The 16,839-nt window shown below is 41.1% G+C and overlaps 1 long non-coding RNA gene across 1 annotated transcript; it reads left to right on the top strand.

The window, feature by feature from the left end:
* The first annotated feature begins 6,465 nt into the window (after positions 1-6,465).
* On the top strand, positions 6,466-10,599 carry LOC135605135 (uncharacterized). The gene is made up of 2 exons (XR_010484336.1): positions 6,466-8,323; positions 10,364-10,599. It is a non-coding gene; the product is annotated as an uncharacterized LOC135605135 (long non-coding RNA).
* Positions 10,600-16,839: the final 6,240 nt, after the last annotated feature.

Below are 16,839 nucleotides of genomic sequence, written 5' to 3'. Positions count from 1 at the left end.
GAATATGAGCGGACATGTAATTGAATGACCCTCTAGGTTGCCAGCAAATATCATCTCTCTTGGGTTTAAAACCAAATGAGAGTGAACTTGGCTCTGATACCAATTGTTAGGATCAAGAGCAGCACTAAGAGGGGGAGGGGGGGGGGGGGAGGGGGAATTAGTGTAGCAGAAAACTTTCATGATTTTAAAAGTCTACGTTTCGATAAAACCGACTTCGACGAAAATCGTTTCGTAAGGAGTTTAACTTGAAAGCGTACGTGAGTGTAGAGAAGACAATAAGAAGGTAATGTAGCTTGTAGTAATGAAACTTGCACAAATTGAAAAGCAAACTAGGATTTAGAGTGGTTCGGTCAACGTGACCTACATCCACTTTTGGATTTCTCCTCCGACGAGGTCTCCGGCATTCACTAAAAGCCTTCCTTCAATAGGTGAAGACCAACCACCTCTTTTATAGTACTTTCTCCTTTTCACGGGTTTAGGAGAGAACCCTTACAAGTCTCACTCCTTTTTTTTTGTAAGTAAAAGTAAATTGATTATGTGTAAAGTTTCTACAAATAGCTTTATCTATACAAGTCATAGACAAAGCCAAGCAACTCATAGAGTACGAATGCGATAGTTATGACTGCACATGCTGTAGACTATAACTCCTAATTATAGTCAACATAGAAAATATTTATCCAGTTATATCAAAACTACCTATGGGTACATTATTTGGCATCATTCACAAGATTTTTAGCTAATAGCAAAATTAAATTTAATAAAAATATTTTTTTCTCTTGGGTTAAAGTGCTCGGTTTTGAGATTATACTCCATACAGGATCTTGAGTCTCTAATAATCTCTTTCAAGAGCTGAGCATTGTTTGTGTGTTGACATTCAAAGATTCTGTTACATCTCTCCTTCCACATCCACCAAATAGCGCATCTGAAAGTAACCTTTACCAGTTGTGTGAGAGGCCCTTTTCTTGAGAAACAAGTCTCACTCCTCTCTTGAATTATCTCAAAACTTAGAAAGGGAGGAGGAGAACTCTAGCACTTGTTTACAATACTTTTACACCCCAACAACTCAAGATTATCTCAATGTTTTTCATGCCCTTGCATGTAGAAAAGGGTGGGGTTTTTATAGGCCTTAATCTTAATGGCTTCAAAATTAGAGTCAAAAAGTATCACATCCTCGGAATCCGGGGTACTGGCGGTACCACCACTACTTATTTGACTCTGGGCGGTACCATCGTCGTTACTGGGTGGTACTACCACTACTTATTTGACTCTGGGCGGTACCATCGTCAAACAGGGGCAGTACCATCACCCAAATATCCTTGGGCACTGTCTTCGAGGCAGTGCCAACATCGGCCCTAGAGGTGCCACCGCCGGCCAAGAATTCGGTGGTTGAATTGGGTGCTCAATTCAGCCCTGTTAAGGGCCTAGTTGGCCCATACTTAAGTTAGTGGGATTATCTCCTAATCCTAACTTAATTTATACTCTGACTATGATAATTAACATAATTTACAGTGCATCTTGTTCCGGTGCATCAATTGCTCTTCCGACGAGCTTCCGGCATACTTCCGGTGATTTTTCGTTATACTTCTGGCAATGTTCCGACGGACTCCCAACAAGCTCCTAGACATTATGATGATCTTCTTGGTGAGTTCCGACGAGCTTCTATGGCAAGCTCCTGGCCTTCTCGGTTGGTTCCCACAGAACTTCCAACGAACATCCGAACTTTCGTCGATCTCTCAAACTCCCAATGAGATCTCGATCTTGACTCCGGCACAACACTTGCTTTATGTCTTACTCCTATCGTAGTTAATCCTGTACACTTTTCTCAATATATAGATTAGATCAAACAACTTACAATTGACTTCATCAACTTGGATTCATCAACAGATCTTAATTTTGATGCTTTGAATTTAAATGAACCCTCTCCTTCAACTAGCAACTTGGATTCATCTTCTTCTGAAACATCATCTAATGAATGGAAGTATGTAGATGCTCATCCTAAGGAGCTAATCATAGGAGACACATCAAAGGGTGTTCAAACTCATTCCTCCTTTAAAAATTTTTGTGCTAATGCTGTTTTTCTTTTTAAATTGAACCAAAATATATTGACGAAGCCTTAAAAGATGATTTATGGGTTTTTGCAGTGCAAGAAGAGTTGAATCAATTTGAAAGAAATAAGGTGTAGAAGCTTGTTCTAAGTCCTAGTGACCATTTAGTTATCGGTACTAAATGGGTCTTTAAAAACAAGCAAGATGAATTTGGTATCATGATTAGAAATAAGACTAGATTAGTGGCCAAGGGTTTCAACCAAGAAGAAGGTATTGATTATGAAGAATCCTTCGCTCTTGTGGCAAGATTAGAAGCCATAAGGATGCTCCTTGCCTATGCTAGTAGTAATAATCCACCCGGATTTAAAACTTTCTTTTTTCTAATCATGTGATTAAGTTAACTAAAGCTCTATATGGATTAAAACAAGCCTTGAGGGCTTGGTATGAGTGACTAAGCTCCTTTCTTATCCAAAATAATTTATCTAAAGATAAGGTCGATATTATATTTGTTAGGATCGGAGCGGCACTAAGAGAGGGGGGGGGCGTGAATTAGTGCAGCGGTAAAGTACGATAAACTTTTGACGATTTAAACACTTTCGGAAACTTCGTACGATAAAAGCAACATTTCGTTTGAAACTGTTTCGATTGCATTTTAACTTGAAGGGATACGTAAGAAGGAGACAAAGAAGTAAAGCATTAAAGTGCAAATGGTTTGCAGTAATATAAATGACAATAAGTAAATGCAAACTAGAGATCATGCCAATTTTAAAGTGGTTTGGTCAAATGACCTACATCCACTTGCGAGGCCCCTCTTCGATGAGGCTCCCACCTTCCACTAGCAAATCTCTTGAAGGGGAAGGGTTCACTCTCTTACAGATTTTCAGCAAGAAAGAAGGAGGTGAACACTAGCAAATTGAAAACAAGACTTGCTAAGACTTTTCTGTTAGAACCCTTGCAGATTCTAAACTTGGGGTTGATCTCTTTAGGGGATCGGCCTCCTTGGAACTCTATAGGGGTTCCTCCCTCCAAGTTGCTGCTCAAAGGCTGCAGAAAAGATTCATCTATTGCTTGTGAAAAGAGGAGGAATACATGACTATTTATAGGGCTTCTAAACCCTAACTCCTAATAGGACTCCTACTCGAGACTCCTACTTCTAACCAACTCCTAATAGGACTCCTACTTAAGACTCCTATTCCTTGACAACTCCTAATCCTTAAGACTCTTATTCCTTTACAACTCCTAATTCTTCTTTAAGAAACAACCTCCTAACCCTAGCCGGCCTCTTTATCTCTTTAATAGGGGTCGGCTTAGGTAGGTTTTACATGAATGTCCCTCTCAATTAGGACTCTCCTAGCTAGAGTCCTAACAGACCCGCCCTCTTCAAATCAGCCTTGTCTTCGAGGCTGATGATTCATGAATTCTGAGAATTTGATCTTCAAGTCATCGTAGTTCTCCCAAGTGGCATCTTCTGATAATAGGTTCGCCCACTGTATTAGCACTTTAGTAGCGGGTCGTCATCGTTGAGTCACATTCCGTCGATCAATAATAGCACTTGGTTGGGTCTGGAGTTCCCCTTGTGTAGTCATATTTGGTGGATGGCTTTGGGCTATCTCCAAGCACCTATTTACAACTTTTGTATGGCCATCGGTTTGTGGGTGATATGTCATACTCCTTTTCAATTTAATACCCTGCATATGGAATAACTTTGTCCAAAATCTGCTTGTGAAGATGGAAGTAGAATTTGTCACAAGCATAATGCATCCCTTATAGTGTAATTCTTTTGAGTTCCAATTGTAATGAGCCACGGAGCTTGGTGCTTCCTCCAATTTTTGTAAAATCTGCTTGGTGCTTATAATCTTACTAGTCTCTAAATCTTCCTGCCATTCTATCTTAATATCCTCAAGGAAGTCGCTGGTCGAAAGTGAAACGGTCGAAACTTCAGCTTGCTCGGTTAGTTGCGAAAGCGCATCTGCAAGAACATTCTCTTTCCCCTTTTTGTAAGTTGTTTCATAATCAAATCTAAAAAGTTTTATTACCCATTTTTGCTGCTCAGAGGATGATATCTTTCGCTCCAAAATGTACTTAAGGCTTTTTTGGTCAGTTTTAATTTGAAATCATCGACCAATCAAGTAGGGTCTCCACCGCGTTGCTGCGTGCACAATGGCGAGCATCTCCTTATCATATGTTGACTTATTTTGATAGGAGGGAGATAAAGCCTTGCTAGTGTATGCGAGTGGTCGGCCATCTTGCATGAGAATGGCTCCAATTCTGACTCCAGATGTGTCGACCTCAATAATGAAGGGTCGGTTGAAATATGGTAGTGTTAGCACTAGTGTTGTCGTCATGGCTGCCTTAAGTTTGTCGAAGGCAGCGGAGGCTCTGTCCGACCATTGGAAGACATCTTTTTTCAGTAAGGAAGTAACTGGTGCACTAATCTCTCCATAGTTTTTCACAAACTTGCAGTAGTAGCCTGTTAAACCCATAAAGCCATGTAGCAATTTTATGTTCCTTGGGGTAGGCCAGTTTTGCATTGCTTCAATTTTGAAGGGGTCCACCGTCACACTTTCCTCTGATATGATATGCCCAAGATATTTCACCTTTTGTTGAAAAAAGTAAAAATTCGTAGTGGCCGTTGTGTGTTCGAAAGGCGATTTTCGGTATGACTTCTTCAGACACTCGTATTTGATAATACCCGGATCGAAGGTCCGGCTTTACGAAGATTTGTGCTCCCTTTCAACTAGCAATTCATCTGTTATTGGAATAAAGTATTTGTTCTTGATGGTTATGCCATTGAGAGCTCGATAATCAATGCATATTCGCCATGTTCCGTCCTTCTTGCGTACAAGTAGCACCGGTGAAGAGTAGAGGTTGCAACTTGGCCGAATAACTCCTGTTTTGAGCATCTCTTTTACAATCCTTTCTATTTTATCCTTCTGGAGATGTAGATACTGATATGGCTGAGTATTTGCTGGAGGTTTGCCTGAAAGAATCGTTATATAATGATCATGCCGACTGGTAAGAGATAGGTTGTGCGGTTCGTCAAATATATCTGAAAATTTAGTAAGCAAAGGAAGTAGGTTTGGATCTTCAAATTCTATTGGCTCTCCCTCAGTTTGCTGCTCAAGTTGTACCAGAAGGCCGCTGCATGCTTTATGCAAAACCTTCTTTATTTGTTGTATGCAAATCATCGTTATGTCGCCCTCACGTTTCTCATTCCGTATCACCTGTTTCTCCTTACTATAAAATTTCATAATTAGTTGCATAAAATTCCAAGAAATATCACCTAATGTCGTCAACCATTTAATTATGAGCATGGCCATATGATCATCAAGAGGGAGAAGGAAGAAATATGCAATTATCTCTTGCAGCAATAGTTTCTCCTGCGGGCGTCTACGATCACAATTCAAAATCCGTTCGTCGACGACCTTAACGTCAAACCTGCTGCAATTCTCAATAGGTAAGGCCATCTGGATAGTAACCTTACTATTTAGAAAGTTATTAGAACTGCTCGTGTCGATAAGAACAGTGATCGGTTGTTGTTTGAGAAGGCCTCCAACTTTCATCGTTTGCGGGTTTGAGTAGCCGGCTAGTGCATGTACCGTAACTTCAGTCGGTTGTAGCTCTTCTTCTGCATCTTCTTCTTCATGTTCAAGGCTCTCTTCTGGATGTTCAATGACCTCTTCTTCTATTGGTTCAATCATAAGAAGTCTCCCTTTACTACAGCGATGCTCACGGCTCCACGGCTCGTCACAATGCCAACATAACCCCTTCGCATATCGCTCCCGAAGCTCTTCTCTTGTTAACCTCTTTGGTGTAGGTACTTGGTCGATAGTAGGGGGGGCTGAGGGCTTCAATATTACTGGTTGAGGAGCGACCCTAGTCCTCCGAGCTTCATGGTTCAATTTCTCCTCTTGATGTTGTGCGAAAGAGATGGCTGCCATAAGCGTATACGGTTGTCGCGCTTTAACTTCTCCTCGGATCTCCGGCTTCAAGCCCTCAATGAAGGTCCTCAATAGTTGTTTTTGAGACCAATCATGAGTTTGATTAGATAACCTTTCAAACCTGGTTTGGTACTCCTGAATGGTGGAGGTTTATCGGATCTTTGCTAGTTGTTCGTCAATATTCTCGTAATCGGTTGGTCTGAAGCGAATTAGCAGTCCTTCTTTGAATTGTCGCCATGAAAGGACTCCATAAGTATGTTCAAACCAGTCAAACCACTGTATAGCATCCCCTTCAAGATGTATAGCTGCAATTTTCACCATAGATACATCCGCGGTTTTATGGTACCGAAAATATCGCTCCGCGCACGAGATCCAACCAATCGGGTCTCCTTCTTCCCATCTAGGGAAGTCCACTCTTATGCATGGATAGTTGGGGTTGGTCATATAGCCTACCCTCCCTTGGAAGTCATCTCTTCGAGCTTGGTGTGATTGGGCAAAGCTGTAATATCCCCCACTTTTAAAAATGTATTAATAAGGATTTATATGTAAATTGGGGGACCTATATGTAAATATAGAAATTACAAGGACTAAACTGCTAAGTTGCAAAAAAAAAAAAAGAAAAGGAAAAACCGAAATTCGGTATTATCCCACCGCCTCCCACGCACTCTGTTTCTTTCCAGAAACAGAGTGAGCGGTGGGGCGTGAGGAGAAGAAGGAGAGTGGTTGAAGAAAAGAAGAAGAAGAGGGAAAAGAAGAGAGGAGGAAGAAGAGAGGAAGAAGAGGGAGAAGAGAAGAAGATGAAGAAGAAGAAGAAGAGGAGGTGGCTGCAGCGAGGGCTGCAGCGAGAAGCTGTGGGGCGTGGGGAGAAGAAGAGAGGAAGAAGAGGGAGAAGAGAAGAAGAAGAAGAAGAAGAAGAAGAGAGGATGATAGCTGCGGCAAGTATGCAGCGAGGAGGTGTGTGGGGTTGGGGAGGAAAGGGGAAGAGGAGAAGAAAAGAAGGAGAAGAAGAGGGAAAAGAGAGGGAAGAGGGAGAGGAGCGAGAGGTGGCAGCAGCTAGGGCTGCAGCACCTCTGTTTCCTGCAGGTGGAAACAGAGGAGAGGTGGGGCGTTCGAAGAGGAGAAGAAGAAGAAGAAGGAAGAGAAGAGGAAGAGGAAGCAGGAGAAGAGGTTGTGATACCTCTGTTTCCTGCAGAGGAAACAGAGGAGAGGGTGTGTGTGACGTCGGGGAGAAGAAGGGGAGGAAGGAGAAGAAGAGAAGAAGAAGAAAGGAAGGAGAGGAAGAAGAGAAGGGAAAGGAGGAGCTGCGGCTGCGGCGGTGGCAGCTGCAGCTCGAAGAGAAGGAGAGGAAGAGATGGTGAGGAAGAAGAGAAGAAGTAGAAGCGGGTGAAGAGGCGGCACCTCTGTTTCCTGCAGGAGGAAACAGAGGAAAGGAGGTGCTGTTCGTCGGGGAGAAGAAGGGGGCTGCAGCTGCGGCGATGGCAGCTGCAGCTGGAAGAGAAGAAGAAGAGGAAGATGAGCAGGGGAGGAGGGAGAGGTTGCGGCCGTGGCTGCGGCCGCGACTGCAGCAGTTGCAGCGGGGAGAGAAGAAGAAGAAAGGAAGGAGAAGGAAGAGGAGAAGGGAAAGAGGTAGCTGCGGCTGCGGTTGTGGCAGCTGCAGCTGTGGCAGGGAAAGAGGAAGAGAAAAAGGAAAGGAAGAAGAAGAGAAAGGGAAGGAGAGGAAGAAGAGAGGAAGAGGAGAAGGGGCTGCGGCTGCGGCGATGGCAGCTGCAGCTGTGGCTGGGAAAGAAGAGAAGGAAAGGAAGAAGAAGAGAAAGGGAAGGAGAGGAAGAAGAGAGGAAGAGGAGAAGGGGTGGCAGCTGCGGCAGTGCCAGCTGCAGCTGGAAGAGGAGGAGGAAATAGAGCAGGGGAGGAAGAAGAGGCTGCGAGTGTGGTGGCTGCGGCCGTGGCTGCGACTCCGGCTGCGGCTGCGACGTTGGCTGCGGTAGCTGCGGCAGTGGTGGTGGCTGCAGTAGCTGCAGTAGCTGCTTTTGGGAAAGAGAAAGAGTAGGAACGAGAGAAGGGAAGAAGGAAATAGTGCAGTGGAAGGGGGCTGCGGTTGTGACCGCAGTTGCGATTGTGGCAGCGGCGGCGGCTGTGGCAGCTGCGTTTGGGAAAGAAAAAGAAGGAATGAGAGTAAGAGAGAGCAGGTGACTGTGCCTCGATGTTCGACACGTGGTGTAGTTGCGAAGAAAGGAAGAAAACGGGAGCACAAAACGAAACAGAGAGAGGACACGGAGGAAAAGTAGAAGGATTTGGGCTGGCACCTTCTTTGGATCTTCGGATCGAAATCTTTGAAAGGCAAGTTTCCCACTTGTTTCGATCCTTTCTATTGCAAGTTTCCCGCTTGTTTCGATCCTTTCTATTGCAAGTTCCCTGTTCGTTTCTCCTATAATCGCTCTGATATGTCTTATTGCAAGTTCCCTGATCGTTTCTCCTATAATTGCTCTAACTTTTCTTATTGCAAGTTTCCCGATCGTTCCGCCTGTAATTGTTCTAATCTTTCCTATTGCAAGTATCCTGATCGTTCCTCACTGCAATTTTATCTCTACATTTGCTTTGAATATGAGGAACTTTGAATTGTTCTAGCCTTGCATTTGATATATCTCCTGTTTAGACGTAACGATTCGAATCTGTGCAACTTCTGATATTCTGACCTTTTGATACCGAGCTGCCTATAAGTCTTTGTTGGAAACTCTGATTTGTTCAAAACTGATTTCATTGGAAAATAGACTCGTAGACCTTTCTTTGATATATGGATTGAAAGATTTGGAATCCAAACACCTGTCCAGCTATCTGTTGAATCTGACATTAGGAATTCTGCCAACAGAGATTTTGTTCTACGACACTTGCTTACCAAATTATTTGTAACTCTCTCTGTTGGACAGTTCAATTCATATGAAGCATGTCTTATCTGAAAGTATTATCCAATGATTATTTCTGAGTAAATTGGAGCACGTTTGATAGTTTGAATCATTTGTTCAATGTGCCTTCTGTATTCTGCCAGAAATCGAGCTTTGGTCGATTTCTCATATTCTGGTTTCATTCCTTTGGAAATTGATATCCTTTAGCTTTCTTATTCAATTGAGCTTTATATTACTGCTTTGAGTTCTTGTATACTCTTGTCCTTAAAATTATTGCATTCTTGAAAACCATTGTGGAACATTTATGCTATATCGTATTGACCCATATAGGCACATGTATATTCCATTGTTCCGCATTTACTCCCGATATGTGCCTATTCCAGTTCATTCATTTTGACATTGAATTTATCTAACCTTCTTATTTGAATTGAGCTATATATGATTGTTTGGAATCCTTGAATGCTCTTGCTTTCATTTCGTTTCCAAATCTGAATACATTTGTGAGAGATTTGTTCCTTGCATCATATTTGACTCGTAAAGGCACATGTACGTTTGTTGTTCCGCGTGTGCTTCCGATATATGCTATTTATTGTTCGTACTGCCCTTTTGTACTCTGGTGTTTGTGGGATTGTCTGGACCTTTTCCAGAAATGGTAAAGGGTATGCGCTGATTTGCCCGCTTTATGGGGTCCCGCTTTGTGGGATATTCTGGTATGCGCTTATTTGCCCGCTTTGTGGGGTCCCGCTTTGTGGGATATTGCTTAGAGCCTGCGATGCTCTGCCGGCCCCTTTGACTTCACCTAGACGTGGGTGGATGGAGCTCCCAGACGTGGGAGACTTTTGTTAGGTGGTCATTCAGAAATGGATGAATCACATTCTGACTGAGATCCCACTACACCTGCTGTATGTTTGATATGATATCCAGAGCTTTGGTTATGTGTTTCTGTACATGCTTTGGATAAGATTGATATGTTTGCAACGTCAAAGACGACGTTTGAGCTTCTGTACGATATTTGTTTTCGATATGCTCTGAAATGCTTCATTCACTGATGATATGCTTCGAAATGTTCCATATGCCGTTGATATGCTCCGGAACATTTCATATGCCATTGATATGCTCCAATTACTCTGTGCTCCATTTGCTATGAACTGATATGTTCTGAAATGTCCTATCTACCATTGATATGCTCCAAATTACTCTGTGCTCCATTTGCTATGAACTGATATGTTCTGAAATGTCCTATCTGCCATTGATATGCTTCAATTACTCTATGCTCCATTCGTTATGGATCAAATATGTTATGAATGACATGATACGTATGATTTGGTATCTATTGAGATGGTATCCTTGAGAATTCTTGTATTCTGCCTTACATTATGATACCTTACTCGTTTGAATCCGTTCCTTTTGTTCTGAATATGCTTTGTCACTTGCTGAGCCGTTTTTGGCTCACTCCGTTGTTATATAAATCTTTCAGGTCAGCTTGTTACTCTTCGAGATGTTTGATTTGGGCTGAGGCAGTGGATAGCTATTCAGAATGATGGGCAAGTCTGGTTGGTTATTACGATATTGTTGTATAAGTATGTTTTGTATGTAATGAAATGTTGTCGATGAACCGAAATGGATATACTGTGTCAAAGTGTTAGGAGATCTCTCTTATTTGGAATTTCTGAATGTTAAGCCTAATTTATAATGATATGAACTTGTGGTGAATAGTTGGAGTTCTGATTGTATAAATTATTTAGCTTGTGGATTTATAAATATTGTTCATGTTTGTCAAGTTGGCTTGTGTTGCCATAAATGTGAATTATTGAGTGATGTGATATATGATTATAAACTGCACAGGTTTTATGGATGTGAATATGAATAGAATGTTTTTCAGTGTCCTCAAACGTTAGTTTGGATCCTGGATTGGTCTGTGATAAAAAATTTTAAAAATCATGGATATTTTGAGGGGCGTGACAAAAGCTCTCTCCTTGATATGATTTCTTCGGGCTTAGTGGTCGGCCCAATCTGAGTTCGGTAAAGAGCGTCCGAATCTTATCCTCCATTCGCGCCTCCAAGGCTTCGAATTTAGCATTGATTGCCTCCTTAGATGCCATAGTATATGGCCCCAAATCAATGATGTTAAGATCTCTCTTTTGCTGTTGGGTTAAAGGCATGTATAGGTTGAGAGAAGTGATGGTCGAAAGTGTTGGTGGATTGGTGGATGTAGGCTGCGGTTTAGGCTTGTTTTGTGGCTGTTTTTGGTGCAGTTTGAGGGTGGGGTTTAGTAGAGTTTTAGGGCTGTGGATGAAAGTTTTGGATCTGTGGTAGATGGTAGCAAAGGTTTGACAGAAATCCGTGGAAGTTGCAGCAAGTATGTGCTGTCTTGTAAGAGTAGAATTGTCGTCGAAGAAACAACGGTTTCTCGACGTAATTTCCACCAAAAACTTGAGAGAATTGAGGAGGGAATTGATAGCAAAATCACAGTTTATATGACAGCAAGGATATCTAATTTAATCAAGAAAATTTCGGCAGTATAACAGCAAGGAAATTGGTGCAAGTTGCAATTGCAGAATTATCATCGAAAAATTTCAACGGGTTACGATGAAAATTTGCAGCAACATAAAATCATTTTTAGAGATGAATTTCTTAATAGATCAATCTTAGATGAAAGCCAAGATGATATATGAAGTGTATAAGATATTTCATTCAAAAAAGATTGCAAATAGATGGGTTAAGGCAACGATATGCAGCTGAAATTTTCTGCAGCATAGATTTTCAAGTGCAGCAGATTGGACATAAAAGATCAGTAGTTTATATTGAGAATTTTTCGATGAAACCAAAGGGAAATCTACTATTAGGAAGTGTTAAAGATGTCATAAAAATTTTGTAGAAATTTAGATAGAAAAAGCACAGTAGCAAGATCAATCAGATGGTGCTATGCGGCTTGAATTCTGCAATTCAAGTGCAGCAGATTGGACATAAAAGATCAGTAGTTTATATTGAGAATTTTTTGATGAAACCAAAGGGAAATCCACTTTTAGGAAGTGTCAAAGATGTCATAAAAATTTCATAGAAATTTGAATAGAAAAAGTACAGTAGCAAGATCAAACAGATGGTGCTATGCGGTTGGAATTCTGCAATGTATCTTTCGTCGTAGAGATGAAAACTTTGTGACGAAAAGTTTATGCAGCAATATAAGAATGATTTTTTTTTTTTTTTTCGAATAAGGATAACTAAATTGCAGTAGCAGTAAGGTAGGAAACCAGAACCTGTTGCAATTCACGGGAGATCAAAGGATGATCCGCGATGGTGGAGATGATGGCGGAATTCGGTGACGATCTTTTAAGCAATTGTGGGAATTGCTTTGGATGGTTGTGGAGGGTTGATGGATGGCTGTGGAAGGGCAGCAAGATGCCAAGAACGCTGCTCTGATACCAGGTGTTAGAACCCTTGCAGATTCTAAACTTGGGGTTGATCTCTTTAGGGGATCGGCCTCCTTGGAACTCTATTGGGGTTCCTCCCTCCAAGTTGCTGCTCAAAGGCTGCAGAAAAGATTCATCTATTGCTTGTGAAAAGAGGAGGAATACATGACTATTTATAGGGCTTCTAAACCCTAACTCCTAATAGGACTCCTACTCGAGACTCCTACTTCTAACCAACTCCTAATAGGACTCCTACTTAAGACTCCTATTCCTTGACAACTCCTAATCCTTAAGACTCTTATTCCTTTACAACTCCTAATTCTTCTTTAAGAAACAACCTCCTAACCCTAGCCGGCCTCTTTACCTCTTTAATAGGGGTCGGCTTAGGTAGGTTTTACATGAATGTCCCTCTCAATTAGGACTCTCCTAGCTAGAGTCCTAAGATTTTCTAAGACCTTTCTCTCAATCAATTGCTTATCAAAAAGTTGTAATCTCAGTTGAGATTTGAGGGGTATTTATAGGCCTCAAGAGGATTCAAATTTGAGCTCCAAAATTTGAATTCTCTTTGGTTCCCGATGTTGGCGGTGCCATCGCTTGTCAGTGGCGGTGCCACCGCCTGTTAGTGTTTGACACTGACAGTGGACTGGCGGTGCCACCGCCCAGCCAAGCGGTGCCACCGCCAAGCTCTCAGGTGTTGGACGGTGGCACCGCCCGGCAAGGCGGTGGCACCGCCTAGCTCTCCGGTTCACTGGTTGGGCTTAAAATTTGGCCCAAACCAAATCTAATATTGGGTCCAGTTGGTCCCTAACCAGGATATAGGATTATCTATTAATCCTAATCCTAATTACAAGTAAACTACATAACTAAAAACATCCTAAGTAAGTTTTCAACCACGAACATCGAGTCTTATTCCGGCGAGCTTTCCGACGAACTTCTTCCGACGGACTCCCAGCAAGCTCCCGATCTTGTGATGACTTTAACGAGTAGCCGAGCCTTCTCGGTGATCTCCGTGAACCTCTGACGATCTCTTTGGCGAACTTCCGGAAATTCCGACAGGTTCCCGATTTCTTCTCGGTTGGTTCCGGCAGCATCTCCGACGATTCTTCGGACTCTTAAACGTCCATCGAACTTGACTCCGGTATTCTTGCTTTGTGTTTTCTAGTTATCATAGTTTATCCTGCACACTTAACTCAATAATATGGATTAGATCAATTAACCCATCAATTGATTTTATCATCAAAATCCAAGATTCAACAATCTCCCCCTTTTTTATGATGACAATCAATTGATGACGGAGTTAAACATAACTCCCCCTATCTATGTGTCATATTATGAGAAGATGAAAACACTTGAATTCTATCCATTGAATTCAACTATAATCCGATAAGTTCTAACCGTAGAACTTATCGTTATTCTCATTAAGCAATAGTAAATACGAAACTTCAATGAAAATCATTTTCAAGTCGAATGATAAGAGACAATTTTTACTACGATAGGAGATAAAGATTTTCAACATGAATTTCATGATATAAATGTAAGGCATGCTTTCAATATGATCAATCAATCTTGCGATATTCTCAAAGATTTTACAAGGCATATAAGACATTCATATCACACAAGTTTTTATAATTCATATAAGTCATGTTATCGATGCGCATAAGACATTTTCAATAAGTCATGCTATCGAAATGGTATAAGTCATCACTTAGTCATCACTTCTCCCCCTTTGTCATCAACAAAAAAGGGAATGAGACTTGAAGCATATAATTTGTAATTATAACATCAGGAATTCAGCATTGATCATACAAAAATTCATCAACCAAAAGTAAGTATGCTAAAATATTTATGCAGAGTTCATCTTAAAGGAAAATTCAGCATTCATCCATTTTATTAAATCTCTTCTTTCTATAAATAACAAAAATTGTAGATGTACAAGAAAGAGATTGTGATTAAAAAAAATTTCAAGTAGTAACTCCAATAAGTCAAGATCATAATTCGAATACAAACTCATTCAAATTCAAATCGTCAACTTGAAACTCATAATCAAGCCATCAAAATCAATTTCGAGATTCACAAAATATCATAAAATCATTAATCATGATCAGATGGGAGCGGTGTTTGACTCAAGATAGGATAAGGTAATTTAACTTGTCATTTAGAATCGAAAGAGAAGGATCAAATTCACCGAGGAACGGAGAGAGGATGAAAAACTTTACGGAAAATCCATTCAAACAAGTTTATTCTTAGGGACAATTTAACATACCAAATTCCCTTCTAATGAATTCAAATTGGTCTTCATTCAAAGCTTTTGTAAATATATCTGCTAATTGATGCTTTGTGTCAATGAATTCTAGAACAACATAATTGTTAAGGACATGATCGCGTATGAAATGATGCCTAACGTCGATGTGCTTAGTTCTAGAGTACTGAATTGGATTTTTGGTGAGACATATGACATATTAATATTATCACATTTTATAGGAGCATTTTTTATAAGCAAAAATGGTTTTCGCAGAATGGTTTGTTGGAACTCGCCAAGATCAAATCGTGAAGTCTAGGAGCTTGCCGGGAGTCCGCAGAATGGTTTTCGAGAGTTTATCGGAAGACCGTCGGAAGTTCGTCGGAAGCTCGCCGGAAGAAGTCTTGACTTACGGACTTTGTAATAGCTTAGAAAATGTCTTTAAATTCGTAGTTAGCATGTTAATTAGGGTTAGGATTAGGTGTTAATCGTATAACCCAAGTAGGGGCTAATTGGGCCCGAGTTCGGACTGGTTTGGGCCAAGTTTGGAGCCCAACCAGTGAGCTGATTTGGCCTAGGCGGTGGCACCGCCCAGCACCCGGGAGCTGGGCGGTGACACCTCTTGGGCTGGGCGGTTGCACCGTCCAGCACCCGAGCACTGGGCAGTGGCAGCGCTTGGCTGGGCGGTGGCACCGCCAGCATCGGGAACATACGAGAATTCAAATTTTTGGAGCCCAAATTTGAATCCTCTTGAGGCCTATAAATACCCCTCAAGTCTTAGCTGAAAAAACAACTTTTTGAGCAGCAAGTGTTTGAGAGAAAGGTCTTAGAAAAAGTCCTAGCTAATCTTGTTTTCATTTTGCTAGTGTTCACCTCCTTCTTTCTTGCTGAAAATTTATAAGAGAGTGAACCGCTTGTAAAGAGTTGTAAGAGGAGTATTTACCCTTCCCTTTCAAGAGATTTGCTAGTGGAAGGTGGGAGCCTCATCGAAGAGGGGCCTCGCAAGTGGATGTAGGTCATTTGACCGAACCACTTTAAAATCGACATAATCTCCGGTTTGCATTTATGTTTATGCATTTATCTTTCTGCAAACCTTTACTTTGCTAAGTTCACTGCTCTCATCTTATTACGTACGCTTTCAACGTAATTGAAACGATTTCAAACGAAAACGTTGCTTTTATCGTGCGAAAGATTTTCTAAAACCAAAGTTTTAATCCGCTACACTAATTCACCCCCCCCCCCCCCTCTTAGTGCTGCTCCGATCCTAACAATTGGTATCAGAGCCACGTTTTTCTACCTTGGTTTAACACCCAAATAGAAATGGCTCTTTACGGCTTTCAAGAGGGTCACTCTCTCATTTGTCCTCCCTTTTTCAATGGGACAGATTACACTTATAGAAAACTCTCGAATGAGAGTTTTCTTACTTTCTTTGGATTTGAATTTATGGCACATAGTCGAAAATGGATTTGAAATGTCTTCTCTTCCAATGAACCAATGGAATGATTTGGAGAAGAAGATGTTTTCTTTAAATGCAAAGGCTATGAATGCCTTATTTTGCGCTTTGGACAAAAATGAGTTCAATCGGGTTTCTTTATGCGAAACGGCTTTCGACATATGGCACACTCTTGAAATCACACACGAAGGCAATTCTAGAGTTAAAGATTCGAAAATCAACATTTTAATGCATGATTTCGAGCATTTCAAATGAAGCCGAGCGAAACCATTGTTGACATGTACACCCGTTTCACGGATGTCGTCAATGGTTTACAAGCTCTTGGCAAATGTTTCTCGAATTTTGAACTTGTTAGTAAAGTTTTATGATCACTTTCTAAAGCTTGGGAATCAAAAGTAACGGCAATACAAGAAACAAAAGATTTAAATATTTTTCCACTTGAAGAACTTATCGGCTCATTAATGACAATAGAAATGGTGCGCAATGCACATGATGAATACAATGAACACTTGAACCACCTTCCAAAGAACAGGAAGGATTTGGAACCTCGGACAAATGAATACCACTTGAGCGATGACTCAAGTGATGAGGACAATGATGAACTTAAACTTCGAACACAAACTCTTAATAAGTTCATTAAACAAAAATCTAAAATAAACAATGAACTTGAATGGAGGAAGAGGCCAAAGAAGAGGAAGGCAACCAAGGATGAATCAAGAACTTCCAAAGGTGAAACGACGAGGGCTTTGACGAGCTTCAACTACAAGGTAAGTAACTCAACTCTCTTGAATTATTTTGAAATTACTTAAAGTTTTTAATGAGTTCTTAATTTAGATAGTAGGAATAGGAAA

The sequence above is a fragment of the Musa acuminata genome, chromosome BXJ2-2, assembly GCF_036884655.1.
Source record: "Musa acuminata AAA Group cultivar baxijiao chromosome BXJ2-2, Cavendish_Baxijiao_AAA, whole genome shotgun sequence".
NCBI classification, from domain to species: domain Eukaryota; kingdom Viridiplantae; phylum Streptophyta; class Magnoliopsida; order Zingiberales; family Musaceae; genus Musa; species Musa acuminata.
Note: the sequence above shows the minus strand (reverse complement) of the source record. Positions and strands in the feature narration are given on the sequence as shown.